The sequence below is a fragment of the Clarias gariepinus genome, chromosome 5, assembly GCF_024256425.1.
Source record: "Clarias gariepinus isolate MV-2021 ecotype Netherlands chromosome 5, CGAR_prim_01v2, whole genome shotgun sequence".
Taxonomy (NCBI): Eukaryota; Metazoa; Chordata; class Actinopteri; order Siluriformes; family Clariidae; genus Clarias; species Clarias gariepinus.
This window is the reverse complement of record NC_071104.1, coordinates 2,968,839-2,983,447: the sequence shown is the minus strand read 5'-3', so window position 1 is coordinate 2,983,447 and position 14,609 is coordinate 2,968,839. Positions and strand designations below refer to the sequence as shown.

The 14,609-nt window shown below is 37.7% G+C and overlaps 1 long non-coding RNA gene across 4 annotated transcripts; it reads left to right on the top strand.

Annotated features, from left to right (window-relative positions):
• Window positions 1-4,122: 4,122 nt before the first annotated feature.
• Window positions 4,123-14,086, top strand: LOC128524468 (uncharacterized). 4 transcript variants are annotated; one of them, XR_008360528.1, is made up of 9 exons: window positions 4,123-4,285; window positions 4,386-4,605; window positions 4,697-4,805; window positions 6,755-6,873; window positions 6,972-7,046; window positions 7,628-7,747; window positions 13,092-13,395; window positions 13,780-13,887; window positions 13,982-14,086. It is a non-coding gene; the product is annotated as an uncharacterized LOC128524468 (long non-coding RNA). The 4 variants fall into 4 exon arrangements; XR_008360527.1 differs by having other exon boundaries at window positions 4,123-4,605; window positions 13,092-13,211; window positions 13,295-13,395; XR_008360529.1 differs by lacking the exon at window positions 4,386-4,605.
• Window positions 14,087-14,609: the final 523 nt, after the last annotated feature.

Below are 14,609 nucleotides of genomic sequence, written 5' to 3'. Positions count from 1 at the left end.
AGGGCTTATGGCCAGGGGGTAACAATAAGAACACTTTTCAATCACAGCTTCTACATTATTTACCATGCTGAACTCAAGCTAAAAAAGAACTGAAAAGACTTTGTAAAGATGCAATTTGTCATCTCTAAATCCTCTGTTGCCTGCAAGGTGAATGATATTTTCCCCTACTGATTCCACCAACACACTGTGACTACATTAAGCGCGGCTTTTTTAAGAAAAATAGTAGTTTTTTTTTCTCCAACAAACTGTAAAAATAATTATATTGTATGTACAGTATACTGTATGTAACTCTGAGTTATGTGCAATAATAAAGGGACCAATATTTCAAAGATGTGATGAAATTACATGGAAATTAATTATCAGTGGAAAATAATAAAAAAGTAATAAACTATTTAAAAATCAGTTTAGGATGATCACCCTTTTCCTCAAGCCTCTTTTTGAGGAAAAAAAAAGGCTGGACTATTACTTTCAATGTTTTAAAATAAGCACTACTCGGTCAACTTTGCATTTCATTCATATGAGTATACAAATACCTGAAGGAAGCTATTCAGGGGAAATTAGTACTTCTCACTCTAATAAGTAACTTCCTTGTGATATTCATATACTGTACCATGTTTATTCAACAAGAAACATTTGATGTAGAGTACAATACAGACTTACCCTTTCCATGTTAAGTTAATGTTACTGTGTTTTTGTTGTTGGTTGTTTTTATTTTGGTTTTTCTCACATAGTTTTGCACTTACAGATGCTGCAGTTGTCCAAGTAGTGACTTTCCTCAAAATCTACTAAACTGTTGTGATTTTAGCACAGGTATAACCTGCATGAGGTGGAGTATAAACATCAGAGAGCACTAGTGAATATACTTTCGTTTTGCATTCTTATATATAATTTCACTTTTTTTTTTATGCGTTCAGTCCAAACATGGTATTGTTGTTAAAAATTGTCTTACCTAAGTAATGAGGTGAATTTTCAGATAGGATCATATAACACCATTTTTCCTAATATTTAATGCTTCTATAAATACGCATACACATTTATATTTTTATTAGATAAAAAGAAAGACATTTGCTAAATATAATTTCATTCCCTTTTATGTAGTGTTTAATTCAAATCTTAATTGACATTTAGATGAAACTTGGCCAATTTAGATTTCACATGAAAAGACATAAATCTAAAAAAATTATATTATTCTTAGATTGTTAAAATATTTCAAAATAAATTTGGTTACTGACACTACAGATTGTTTGCTTTTTAAGCTTTTACTAAAAAACTACTCAATTTTTACACCATTTTTTGTGTTAATATGAATAATTTGCTTTTTAAATTATTATTGTTTGAAGCAAGACAGTAAAACTATAAATTTACATTTTTGAAGCATATGTAAAATCATCCATCCAACAACTTTTGGGAGATTTAAAAAAAGAAATTTAGGAAGCAAAATTTGTCACTTGTCATCAGACTATATTTGCTATAGTAAATACCACAGCAACTCATTTATGTTGACAGTGTGGAAAGAAAGACATTATATAGACTTCTAAATAGCACCTGTAGATTCAGTCACTTCTAGATTTTTTCCAATCTGTTATTAGACATCTTGCATGACCCCAAATTCTTTTCCCAAATTCATACTTACGCTGTTTTTGGAAGTTTATTAAAAGCAGTTCTGTATTCCCATATACTACAGGTATAACAAAATGTCCCTAATGACCTGTATCTAAATATAAGTGTGACATCATTTAATTCTGACAGTAGCTGTAATCTCACAGTGGGCTTGATTAGCTACTCTCTCTGTGAAAACACACACACACACACACACACGCACACACACGGAAAGGCACACATGAAGAGAATACATATACATATATATATATATATATATATATATATATAAAAAAAAACACTTATTAGTTAACATTATTTGTCTGTATTATTTGTCACAGACCACATGGAAATGGAATAAATTCAAGGGGCATGTTTCTTTTTCCAGGAACATTTTCTTAATTATTTATTTATTTTAAACACACATCAAATTTGTAATTATATAACAAATACATATATGTTTCTCTGTCAATTTTTAAAACAACAACTAGTAAATTTTATATAGATTAAAGATAATTCTTAAATGATCATTTTAAGAGCCACATAAGAGTCATATGTAAAACTATAAATAAACTTTAAATAATATTCACTTGTATTTTATTAATTTTACTATTTCATTCATTTATTATTTGTCCTTCTTTTGGACAAATAATAGGAGGCCTGAAGCATGTCCAAGGGAATCTAGGGGCAGAAAGTGGGGTGTAAACCCATTGCAGAATATAGGCACCATATTTACTTTAGGCAAGTTGGAAACATTTAAAAATACCTGAAGGTACCCCAAAAAAGTATACCATTCAATCTCCACTCACACATACCCCAAATTAAAAGATTAGGTATGGTTTAAATCCCCAACATTAAAGATGTGTGTAGGATCAGGGAGCCTGAAGCCCATCCCAGGAGACATAGGGCCTGAGGCAGGGTACCCTGGACGGGGAGCCAATCCATCGCAGGGCACCAGAACCCAGACTCTGGAGGTCCAAGGTAAAAGTGCGAACTAATTTAAAATAAGTTACTTCTACTCTTTTTCCCTCTTCCTTGTGGACATGTTAAATCTTCCAGCTACCACCTTCCTGTGTCCTCTTGAATCTGATATTAATGTGCTAACTCTTCCTCTCTCTTACTGTTCCCCTCCCTTGAACTAACATTTTGTGGTTTGTATCCAGATGCACATCTGTACAATTTTCAGTCTTTATTCTTTAGGATTTCACCAGGACATTTTAAAATGGTTTATGTTCTTTGTAGTAACAGATGTACGTCATACCAAGCATTTGGCCAAACATATATGCTGTTAATTAATAGAGACCTTTCTGACAGACGTTTGTGTGTTTGACTGTGTCTCCCCAGGCATCAGTAAGCTTATCAAAGCACAGCGGACAGACCCAGTACCTCAGAAACTTTACAGTGTGAGGCAAACATGCTAATCTCCAAGCCATCACGCATCCCCTCTCCAGTTTATCTTACTGTTTAGTCTGTTAGCTTTGGTCATAGGGTGAGTAAGTAAGTGAGGGAGTAAGTATGAAATGTGTGAGAAAATATATAATGTATAAATCAGAATTGTCAGGCAGGCCGAGGGCAATGGTGGAAAGGGAAGCTCTCTGAGGTGGAAATAGGAAGAAACCTTGAGAGGAACCAGACTCCCAGCCAGAAGGAAACATAGACATGAGGGAACCCTGAGATGTAAAGCAACCAGTCAACAAACCTGAGGGATCAATAAAATGACAACAAGACTTTATCAGTGTACAGTAATAATATTTATTATAGCAGTCTATTATAGAAGTCTAAAACTTCAGCATTAAAAAAAGGGGAAAAAAGCAGGTCTTTCTGTTAAAAATTCTGTAAAATGTTTCTGCCAGGACTTTGCTGAGGAAGAGAGGCTGAGCTTCAGGTTTAACTACATTCCCCAGAATACATAGCGGAAGTCGTATTGTGTTTCCGGTCTCGCGCGGGCTTCGTTTTTGTGATGGCGGTTTTTTTTTTCTTTCTAAACCATCTCAAGGTACAGTACGCGATAGACCTGAGTGTTAACTTAGAGGCTTGGGCTGAATAAAGAGTCGTGTTACCAGAAAAGTTTGTGTAGTAGTGCTAAGGAGCGAAAAGTTGTGTGTTTGGGTTGTTGCTACTGGAGGGTGTGTTTTAACGACTTAGCGGTTTGTTAGCCAGCTAGCGTTGGTTACATGCACGTGCACACATAGAGATCAAAGGGGGCTTGAGCACCTGCCCTTTTTATTCCTGGAGAGAAAGTGCCCTTTTTTCTGGGGTGTTTTTTTTTTTTTTGAAAAATAATATATATTCCTGTTTGCGCACAGCTTCCCTGTCAAACAAATATATTTATTGAAGAATAGTCTAAATGATATGAATAGAAAAAACGATAATAAATCAGTTTGTGTGACTCTGTGTGTGTGTTTCAGGAGTATGTCCTTTCCAGCTGGACCTCAGTCTCATTTTCTGCGGCGCTGGACGGCGAGCAGCTCCCGGGCCGGAGTGTTTCTCAGCGGTTCCCCAGGAGAAACGGGCTTTGTCAGGGGCAGCTGCAGCTCTCCAGGTGTCAAAGTGTCTTTAGAGGACTCCTTAAGTCACTGCCTGAGTGTGGACGCCCCCTGTCCTTCATCGTCCAGCACTGATCCCTTCTCCGAACCCCCCACTACTGAAGTGGACATCAGACACCTTGCTGCGAGAAACCCCCAAGGTCAGTTGTCTCTCAATTGGCTGAGCACATGAAACAATATTATTGTGATGACTCAAAATACATGAGTGCACGTCCACGTCACCATTCTGTGTTCCACCAGCCTGGAAATACAGTGAAACCTCGGATTATGAGTAACGCAGTTTATGAGTTTCCCGCAAGACGAGCAAAGATTTTTAATACATTTTGACTTGGAAAACGAACAAGTCTTGGTTTACGTGCACCGAGTATCATGTATCACGCATGTGCTTGATACATGAAAAGAAAGAACGAAGTCTTATGGATCCAGCAACAGCAGTAACACCAAGACAACAAAATCCAAGGTGCGGAAAGAAAGGCCATCATCTGAAAATTGTGTGTCAGAAAAATAGAGTTAAGAAAAATAAGTTAATTTAGATTCTTCTGTGTTTCTAGAGCCCGTCCTCCAGCAGCCCACCTGAAAACAGCAAGAAGATGGAAAGCCTACAGGCTCAGAATCCTACTAAAATTCCAGCCAAGTTCTCAAGCACCACATGCCCCACAGGTTTGAACGGATGTTTTCTTTTCTGGAACATGCGCAAAAGCTCAGCGGTACAGTGGTTAATACCAGTTTAATGCAAGTATATGATGCATTATAACAATATAATGCTACAAAACAGATTTCATCTAGGACTAGAATGATGCTTTAATATAATCGCATGAGTTACAGAAATATGTCAACTTGCATGGTGTTTGCATATTAATTTTATTTTTTGTGATGCTTTTCTGTGTCTCAGAAAGGGGCAAAGCTATGTGCAAGAATTATTTCTTCTGTATAAATATTTCCACATGGCTGTTGGACGATTCTTAATTGGGGATTCGTTTTTTTTTTTTAGATAAAGATTAAAAGATCAGTTTTCAAATGTCTCATAATTGTATAGTTTATTGTCAAGTTAAGCAATGATTTAATTATTTGATAGATGATAATAATGGTAATGATAATGGGAAAATGACTTGGATTTATCTACTAATGGAGGGACACTAATACTGTAAATAATCATAATGATGACCGGTTAATGTATGAATTATGAACATTATACACAGTGGTAGACCAAAAACTGCCCGTCAGAAATTTAAAAACAATGCTTTTTTTTTTTTTTTTTTTAACTGTGCGGTAGCGGTTTTTTTGTATCACCTCACAAGAATTCCAGAATTTTTTTTTTCTCCCTAGAGGAAAAGGACACAAGTAATGTTTAATTTCATACTTCAGATATAAATATATTATTCATACTTGGATATAATAATAATAATTATAATAATAATAATACTCTTGACATATAAAGCATTAAATCGTCTCGTGCCGCAGTATCTGAGTGAACTGCTAGTGTCTTACGATCCGCCACGCCTACTTCAATCAAAGGATGCAGGCTGCTTGTCAGTACTGCGTATTATGAAAACTACAGCCGGGGGCAGAGCTTTTTCTTACAAAGCCCCAAAATTATGGAATAGTCTTCCAAATAGTGTTCGGGACTCAGACACAGTCTCAGTGTTTAAGTCCAGGCTAAAAACCTATTTATTTAATCAAACATTTCTATAAATAGATTAGCCTTAGGTAAAGGAGCAGATCTGGGGGACTCATGGACGTAGAGTATTATGGTGAACTGGTATGTTTAGATGCTGTCTTCCTCACTCTCATTGATCACTCAGGTTTGCTGATGGTGAGGTGATTGTTTGCCTCTACATCTCAGTTCCCCCTCATGTTTGTGTTTCCTTCTGGCTCCTCCCTTTTAGTTATGATGTCATAGTTAGTCCTGCTGGAGTCTCTGCTTGCACTCTACAGTTAATATACATTCATGTTATACATTGTGTGACTGTGACCATACCTAACTGTTATCTCTCTTCTTCTGCTCTCTCTTCCCCTTCTCTTTCTTTCCTCTCTCCTTCCCTCGCTCTGTCGAGCTACACATGTCGTTCCCGAGCTGCCAGTGATCTGGTTCTGGCCTTGACTGGTGTTGGCAACTGTTTCTCTGGGGACTTGACAGTTCGATAGTTCAGGACTGGAACTTCCTACAAGTCTACCTGGGTCTTCAATAACTACCTGGACTCCATATTAACATCAATTAACATCAGCTATTATAGCTGAACTGCCTGCCACCCTACACACTGTATAAATGCAGATCATTTACTCTTTCTGTTTCACCCAAATGAGGATGGGTTCCCTGTTGAGTCTGGTTCCTCTCAAGGTTTCTTCCTATTACCATCTCAGGGAGTTTTTCCTTGCCACTGTCGCCCTCGGCTTGCTCACCAGGGACAAACTGACCATTTAGATTCATACACATTCACATTTCATACAGACTTAAATAATTCTTTTGACTGTGTAAAGCTGCTTTGCGGCAATGACAGTTGCTAAAAGCGCTCTTCAAATAAAATTTCATTGAATATAATTTCGTGCCTCAGAATGTTTCAGAAGTTAATGTCTACTCACTTTTTTTTTCCTTGTTTTATAATATCTAGACTCTTAAAAGGAGCCTTGCTCAGTAGCTGGTCCACACCACATCTCAGACAGTTTAATTGTATCTGAGGCAAAAATCCAGGATCCTCAGCTGATCAAAAACAACACGCACTCAGTGTTGGTGAGTACACGAATTATTATTACTACAGAAGAATCCTGAAAACTGAAATGCGTACTGTTCCATTTCGTATATGTTTATATGGTGGTGTCCCCCTTTAGGAAATGGACCATTCTAGGGACATCACCGGAAAATCTGAACTTGAAGAGGAAGACATCACACATACAGATGGCAAGGTGACGTGAATTCAGAGGGAATGATTTGAGTGAGATTTATTAGTACAAACTTGTTGCCTTCAGTGGTGGGATGGTATAATTCAGTTCAGTTAATATCACTCTTTTAACAATGGTGATTATCGTGAAATAGCTTTTCAGCATCAAAGTAAAATTAGAGAAGTGAGCTTGAAGTGTGTGTATAAATCAGAAATATCTGATTGTCCCTGATGAGCAAGCCGAGGGTGATGGTGCTGAGGGAAAAGCTCCCTGAGATAAGGCAATAAGAAGAAACCTTGAGAGGAACCAGACTCAACAGGGAACCCATCCTCGTTCGGGTGTTCTTAGGTAGCAGGAATTGATTTGTAGTCAGTTGCTCTAGAATGTAAATTACACATTAACAAAGAAGGGGGAGTCCTGCATGATTTAATGTGTTTCTACTACCCATTCTTGGGAGGTAAAAGAGTGCATGGTTGTATATTTTTATTATTGTATAGTATAATTTTAAATGCTATGACACATAATTTTACATTAATAAGTAATATAGTATTTAAAAACAATATAAATGTAATTTTATTATCTTTACCTTTTGTTGCCTTTATCAGATTGAAAAGACGTTGCCTGATGGAGGACAACTTACGGCACACGGATAGAAGTGTCTGCCGACGGACTGTCAGTCAGAGTCGCTTTTTTCAATGGAGCAGATATTGCCAGATCAAAGAGTGGTGAGAAATTATGATTTCATTATTTATTTAGTCTAAAGTTATGCTCCCATGTTGCTATAGCATTTAAAAGTTTATGAAAATGTGCTTATATATTGAATAAGTCTATATAATGGTATATTGAGTAGTGTCACCAATGCTCTTTGAGTTTGAGGTACTTGAGACATTAGAGGATTATTATAGGAGTATTATATTGTAGGTGGTTTGATAGAACTCTGGTGGTTTGTTTGTTATATTTTTCTCATGGATGTTTCTGTATACATCCCTTAATTAATTAATTGCAGATTTACTATTATGCAGAAGCTCAAACCACACACACCACCTACCCTGATGGTATAGAAGTGCTCCAGTTCCCAAACAATGATGATAATGTAAAGTAATGGAATGGTTCAGGTGAAAGTCCTGTTTTTTTTTTGTTTTTTTTTGTTATATTTCAGAAAAACACTTTATAGATGGTCATAAGGATAGGGCTGTAGCGATACACTAATCTCACGATACGATACACGATATTCAGCTCACGATACGATATATATCACGATATTTAGCCAACGATACGATTCGATATAATTCGATACGATTCTATATAATTCGATACACTTACATCATTTTCTGATCGATTTAAAAGAGACAGAGTGATTTTGGTGACATCATGTGAGTGTTTCATTTACTTGGATTGAATTAATTGAAATAAACTAAAAAAACATCAGACAGCTTGCAAAATAAATGCTGGACAAAATTAATCAAAGATGTGTTGAGAAAATTAGTTCCATTTTTTGAAACAGTGCAAACTGTAGCTTACAAGCCTTTGAAAAGTAAATAAAATGCAACATTGCAATTTGCAATTAACAATGGAGAGTTAAAGTACAAATTAAATAATAATGTAATTAATAAATTAATAAATTAATAATTAATAAAAAACCAAACTATTGAAAAGTAACCACACACTAACCTGGTAACTACATCCGTCATCAACTTGTGCTCTGGTAGTCGTAGAAGCCTCTGTTTCTCTTTCAGCATGTGGTTGGCTGTGGTGCTCCGTCTGAATAAACTCACAATGCGTCTCACCCTTCCCAGCAGGCGTGCGACTGCTGTGATTTTGAGGGCACGTTGTGCAGCTAGATTTAGTGTATGAGCATAACATTTGACATGAAGTGTGAATGCTGCCTCCTCGATTTGCTGCGATTGTCATATTTGACGCATTGTCAGTGACGATTACTGGATCCTTTTCTGCGATTCCCCACTCAGCGATGGCCTTTCTCAGATGTTTTGCCAGATGTTTGTGTCCGGTGTGGCTCTCGGGCATGTCCCTGGTTTGTAAAACATACGTAACGAGCTCCCATTCCTCGTTGATAAAGTGGGCCGTGATGGTGACATATGCTTCAGTTGTGTGCGAGGTCCAGCCGTCGCACGTCAGGGCAACTCTCTCCGCGCTGGCCAGGGAGGCTTTAACGTGTGCCCTTATCTGAGCGTACAGCCGGGGAACGCAAACCTTGGTGAGGTGTTCGCGGGTTGGAATAGGATAGCGGGGCTCCATCGCGTTCACCATGCGCCTAAAGCCGGGGTTTTCCGCCACTGAATACGGTCTCAAATCCTGACAAATTAAGTAGGCAATGGACTCTGTAATTTTCTGCGACCTTGGTGAAGCAGATGGAAACTTGTGGGAACAACCGGCATCGATGTCCAGAGTAGTTTGTTTTGGGTCACGCGGCTGCTGCTGCTTTGGGTCCTCCGTAAGCATAAACTTGTCTAGGTGGTGACGTTTTAGGTGTGCTCGTAAATTTGTGGTATTGCCGGAATATTTAACGTTAGTGCCACATAGCTTACAAACCGCGATGCTTTTATCCAAGTCGTTGCTTTCCTTCTTTTTTTTAAAACCAAAGTGCTCCCACACATCTGCTTTTAAGCAGGCAGGTGCTGGATTTATATTCGCCGCCATTCTCTGAATATAGGTAGACATCTGCGTCTGTGTAAAGTTAGTACGGGTAACTTGCTCTACAGCAACACTAGCGACTGGCTGACCAAATGGCTCTTCCTGCAACGCGAATGGGGGTAAACAACACGGGGGATTTGAATGGGACGTATGTATCGATACTCGCGGCTAAAAAATCAATACTTTCTTTGGAAAAAAAATATCGATTTATATCGCCAGTTATGCATGGTTGTGATGCATGCAGAGATGGCACTAAGCAGATCCAGTTCAACACGGGTCAGCGAGAGCTCCATACCGCAGAATTTAAGAGAGGAGTATACGGACGACAGGAGACTCGGTACCCCACCGGCCGAGTGAGGCTCAAAAATCCTGATAGGCCTTGGCGTCCATGATGACCTGTCCAAGTCCTGAAAAATGTAGAAACTTTAAAGTTTAGTTTGCAGAAAAGAAAAAAAGAATTGTGTTTTATTGTTTAATGATCGTTAATTTATTTGTAGTTTACATTTTTGTTAAATAAATGTAGTAATAATTAATTGAATTAAGTGTTGGAGTTTCTAAATATTTAACATTAGGAATTGACCTGTTCCATATCAAGCATACAGATGACAGGGACAAAATAATTAGCAAACAAGACTAAAATAAAGTCAGAAAATGCAACCTCAAAAAAGTTGCAGTTCCTTGCAAACCTTTTTTCCCTTGTTGATTAAAACTGACCAAGTCTTAATATAATGAATAACAAAATAGCAAATTAAGGAACAAGAAACAAATGTCCTAATCTCACTTTTTTCACAACATAAAGCTCTTGAAACAAACACCTACTGTAGGTGACATATGTATGTTTGAACAGTGTAAACTATTTCCAGTGTAAGATATACTGTATATTCAGTTGCCCTGCAAATGACTCAGCAGCAGATAGAAAATAACAGAACATGTACAAGAGGTCTCACTTTACCATAAACTGTGTCCAGTGTATATGAGGCCAGGGCTGTTTATCCTCTTCTGTTGTAGCATTAAAAACACTGTCTCAAGATGTCTGCTATTTTTATGCTTTCATTTGCAGTCTACCACGGCCACTTTGTGTGTGGTCATGTTATTGCGGCGTATTGGTTCGAATGGAGTCATGTGATTATTGTTGCTATGTCTGATTGGTGAAAAACACTCATGTGGTAGATAATATCCACCAGCTGCATTTCTCTGGCAAAAATAAAGAATATCTAATGTGTAGAGTAAATGGTTAAGGTCAAAAGTAACAAGTCAAGTGTAGCAGAGTAAGAGTAGCGTTGTTCTTCGCAAATCTACTCAAGTAAAAGTACAAAGTATGGTGCAGGAAAAAAAACCCTCATAGAACTACATTCTTTTTTCAAAAAGTTACTTAAGTAAATGTAACGGAGTAAATGTAACTCATTACTACCCACCTCTGATGATGTGGTAGGCATGCTGGATTTACGTGTTACCTCAGTTTTGACACTATCCTCTTTCAATTTACATCACGTTCCAAATTATTATGCAAATTGGATGCAAGTGTCAAACATTAAATGTTTGTTTTTTAAATTAAACTCATGGATGGTATTGTGTCTCAGAGCTCTTTGGATTACTAAAATGAATCTCAGACACCTGTGATAATTACTTTGGCAGATAAGCCCAATTAAAGGAAAAGTACTGAAGAAGGTTGTTCCACATTATTAAGCAGGCCACAGGTTTCAAGCAATATGGGAAAGAAAAAGGATCTCTCTGCTGCCGAAAAGCGTCAAATATTGCAATGCCTTGGACAAGGTATATAAACATTAGATATTTCATGAAAACTTAAGCGTGATCATCGTACTGTGAAGACATTTGTGGCTGTTTCAGAGCACAGACAGGTTCGTGCAGATGAAGGCAGAATGAGGAAGGTTTCTGCCAGACAAATTCATCAAATTAAAAGAGCAGCTGCTGAAATGCCATTAGTTCAAGTTCAAGTAGGCTTTGTCACTTCAACCATATACAGTTAGTACACAGTGAAACGAAACAACGTTCCTCCAGGACCAAGGTGCCACATGCAACATAAACTTACAACATAAATTAACTGAGAAACTAAACTAGCTAACTAAGAGGCCTAGTTAGCTGGCTAGCGGAGACAAGAGAGATAGTCCTAACATAAATTACAACATAAATTAACAAAAACTAACTAACTAAGGAAGACTATCTACAGGTTTTACAGACAACATAAAGTGCACGTGCAAATGTGCAAACGAGCAACAACAAAGTGACAGTGCGACAACGACATATCAGAACATAAAATATGGTGTTGAGGTAGTAAACATAGCAGCAAGAATTGAGGAATTAGTGCAAAAAGTAATGAATATTGTGTAAAAGAAACAGTGAAGCATTTACAGATTGATGTGTACGATAGTTTGGTGGTGTAGGTCAGTGTGTCTGCGCTTGTGTTGATTAGTCAGTCCAGTCTCAAAGTTTTGATGTTTTGAGGTAGTTGAGTTAAGCTGAGTGATAATGTTTGTGTGTGTGTGTGTGTGTGTTTATCAGTTCAGTCCCTTTTTGTTGAGGAGACGGATGGCTTGTGGAAAAAAGCTGTTGCACAGTCTGGATGTGTGTGCCCGAATGCTTCTTTACCTTTTTCCAGATGGCAGGAGTGTGAAGTGTGTGTGAGAGGGGTGTGTCCGATCAGCCACAATGCTGGTGGCTTTGCGGATGAAGCGTGTGGTGTAGATGTCTTCAATAGAGGGAAGAGAGACCCCGATGATAGACCCTCTCTATCCGCTGTAGGGTTTTGCGGTCCGATATGGCACAATTCCCAAACCAGACAGTGATGCAGCTGCTCAGGATGCTCTCGATAGTCCCTCTATAGGTGGTCAGGATCGGTGGTGGAAGCTGGGCCTTTCTCAGTCTTCTCAGAAAGAAGAGACGCTATTGGGCTTTCTTTTGCAGGGAGCTGGTGTTGAGGAACCAGTTGAGGTTCTTATCCAGGTGGACACCCAGGAATTTGATGTTTTTTTTCATCAATTTCCACAGAGGAGCCGTTGATGCTCAGCGGAGAATCTATGAGGGTGGGAGGCATTTCACATCAAAACAGCAGCTCTGGGAGGCTATTTTGACATCCTGCAAAAAAATTCAAGCAGAAACTGTCCAAAAGAGAAAGATATCATTTGCTTAATAATTTGAAACACTGTGCATTTCTAAACAAACTTGGCAAATAATTTACTCCTAACACACGGATCAGAGTGCGCCACCTGTAGGATAATATAGATACAGTGATGCTTAACGCGGGTTAAATGCCTAAAAAACGCGATTTTAGACTAATTTGCGCTCGCTGTGTCCGAGACTTATGTAAGCATGTGTAAGTGGGTTAGTGACTAACTTGGGATTTTCGATGATGTAATGCCATAAAAACGTTACTTGTATTGTCACATTTGTGTGTTACAGGTGCGATATGTGGACCGGGGGACTGTCAAGAATATTCGAATGTGCCATGTGTATCCATTGGTGCTTTGTGAGAATGTTCCTCAGCTGTGTGTGCCTTGCCAGATAAATGGAATACTTCCTGTGAGCAAATCTAGCTATCTGTCTTTCTGCCTCAGTGTAGAATTTGTTGACATGGCATTTGCTTCTCACCTGATTCTCACCAGGCTTGGTGACCGTGGAGATAATACTGGGTGGGATGCCACTAAACCAACTCATGGTGCACCACCAGCACGCCACCTTCGACCCGTCTTTCGGAAACACTGAGGTCTGATACTGGGTGTGAAGTTGAAGTCTGGATGTGTAGATTTAAAGTTTTTTTACATTGTGTTTGTACATCTAGAACTATGTGGAACATTGAGGTGAAACTTCAGTACTTTTGTCATTCGTTCATTAATAATGAGCACAGCTGAGATAGAAAAAGTATTTGTAAATGCTTTTATAAAAAGTTCATTTCTATATATCATTAATAGATAGATAGATAGAAATGTATGTATTTATATATACTCGTTATAAAACATTATATTATATAAAATCAATCAGTACCCACAGACTCAACACAATAAGCGTAACGGTTGCTCCTAAGGCATTTGACCTGTTATGTTTAATGAGAGAGAAATAATGTCATTTTTATTATATTATATCTTCACAGGGCTTGGAGAAACCGCCAGCCATTTTAAGGGTGTACACTGACCTCAGACTTCCAGACAAGGGGATGTCCTGCTGGGTCAAAATTAAGCACGTTCGCACCCCTAACGAGGTTAGAACGATGCTTTCAGAGATATTGTTGGTAATAATTAAAAAAAATGTTGATATAATACGGGTCCTCATTATTGTTTTGGGGTCTCTTACAGGTGTTTTTGAGTGTGTTGGATGCAGCGGAACAGGAAGCCCCAGAGGAAGCTTTGAGCCAAGTGAACAGTGATATTGATTCTTTTTTATATATATATATATATATATATATATATATAAATTTATTTTTATTTTTTTATTTTTTTAAACAAGAACTAGTGTTAATACAGCAGACTGATAACCAATTTGACACATGTTTGTGTGATGAATGTCCAGGTTCTTAAATTTTTTTGTAATTTCTCCAACATTTTTATAATTCTCTCAGCAATAAATATAGAAGCGTATTCACAATACAAGCACATCTGTAACAACATGGAACATGTTTTCTAAAAACTAACTTTTTTTCCAAACTTGGGCAAACAGTTTTATCTTAAAGAATTAACATACAAGGGAAATAATGGGAAAAAAGGACGGAAATAAACAAAGCTAGACACTAGCTTATACAGTGCTTTCAGCAGTTACTTTAAGGAAAATATGCCCACAACTTACTGGATTAAGTAACCTACAGAATACGGCCTTTTCACTTTTGCTGCATTAGTAGGAGCATCCAGCAAAGGCATTTTTACAGACTTTATAACTTAAATGTAAACAACACAGGGAAACATTTTGGTTCAACTTCCTCTTACACTA